This window comes from Schistocerca cancellata, chromosome 9, assembly GCF_023864275.1.
Source record: "Schistocerca cancellata isolate TAMUIC-IGC-003103 chromosome 9, iqSchCanc2.1, whole genome shotgun sequence".
NCBI lineage: Eukaryota > Metazoa > Arthropoda > Insecta > Orthoptera > Acrididae > Schistocerca > Schistocerca cancellata.
The window spans coordinates 247,613,195-247,614,929 of NC_064634.1; the positions used below are offsets into that span (position 1 = coordinate 247,613,195).

The following is a 1,735-nucleotide window of genomic DNA, read 5'->3' on the forward strand; positions in this document are numbered from 1 at the left end:
TTTTTTGCTGTGCCCTTACAACCGCTACCCTTCGATCGCTTTCGTCCACTTTCTATCTCCTGATGGACCATGTTAATGAGTAATCTTACCCAGACGCATGGATAACATCACAGCCCGCACCCTGTGACTCCTGATTCAAAAACTAACATGTTATACGGAGGTGACAGTAGAACTGTTGGTTTGGTCACCACGTTGGTGTGGGTGTGGAGGGACCCCATCCTATATATGTGTGCAGGTCCACGGATGGACTGAAGTGCAAGACCAAAATTCTAAATCAACAAATTGTTAAATACAAGGACGAACAATTACAGATGGGGGACAAACCACATCGACTTAATTGAAGTGAGAGTGACGTTCCTACATTGGTTTGAACAAACAGTGTCTATACACATAGCAATGGCCTTGAATTTAAGCTCCATGAAATTTGGACTCAGGCACAAGTCAGGCATTTAGTATTGTTCCTGGAACACCAATAACGGCCACCAAACTCAAGGCAGAATATTAGGTTTCTAAGGGCGCAGTGATACATCTAACAACCACGACTATATAGCATTTTGACTGTTTATTCGGAACATTGACTCTCTTAAATGGCGACTTGTTACACCTCAACAAATGGTCGAATTCTTGTCCATAATCTCTAATAGAACTTCAAAACAGTGCAGGACCTTGTCCTTTACAAGTAAACACGCACTCATTGGACAAAATGTCTCACCACATTCAGAAACTGGAATTGGACACATGGGTTGTCGAGAAGTCCTGGATAGAAATCAGCACGTGAACGTTGCCTCTACTCTCAGCGGTAATATCGGGGTCCAGACACCACACACACCAACACGAAGGCCGCAACCCCACCGACTAGGGCATAGCCCCTCTACTCAGCTCTGCACGTGTCACTCGCTGCATCCACTCCAAGTTCCCAACTGCCTCTCCATTTAACAACACGGCACTCCCTCTATATTCCTGCCGGCCGGAGTGGCCGAGCGGTTAAAGGCGCTAGTCTGGAACCGCACAACCGCTACGGTCGCAGGTTCGAATCCTGCCTCTGGCATGGATGTGAGTGATGTTCTTAGGTTAGTTAGGTTTAAGTAGTTCTAAGTTCTAAGGGACTTATGACCACAGCAGTTGAGTCCCATAGTGCTCAGAGCCATTTGAACCATCTATATTCCTCAGCCTCACTCCTTGTACCACGCGTGCCCTCTCTCTGACTTTACCTACACCACCAGCCACCCAGTTCCATGCAAGGATCGCAAACGAGCCCACTGGCGATGTGTCGAATCGAGAGCGGTGGCTCCAATGGTTTTCTCGTTTCAAGGAGGATCGTTTTGGCATTAATCCACAATGATCCACATCATTGTATTCGAGAACTGGCTAACGTGATGAACTGTGGTCGTTCCACGATCGTGCGACATTTGCATGCAGTCAGATGATTGGATACCACATACTATAAGCCAAAACAACAAAATTTTGTGGGTGGTCATAGATGTATGTCTCAGCTAACTATCCATCAATTGACTCGGGAACAATACTGACCATTCCTATCCTGTATTGTTACTGGTGACGAGGAATGGTGTCATTAAACTAACATAAGGAAAAAGGAACGCATGGCTGAACCCAAGCAAAGTATCAACTGCCCGTACAAAGACTTGCGTGCGCCTACAAAAGATAATGACCTGCATGTGATGGAACAGCTTCCCCGAGGTGTAACCATTACAAGATGCTACTTCAGGGGGGCGTA

General features: G+C 46.3%; 1 non-coding gene across 1 annotated transcript; it reads left to right on the plus strand.

Moving 5' to 3' along the window:
• Window positions 1-966: 966 nt before the first annotated feature.
• Window positions 967-1,048, plus strand: Trnas-gga (transfer RNA serine (anticodon GGA)). The gene is given in 2 exon segments: window positions 967-1,004; window positions 1,014-1,048. It is a non-coding gene; the product is annotated as a tRNA-Ser (tRNA).
• Window positions 1,049-1,735: the final 687 nt, after the last annotated feature.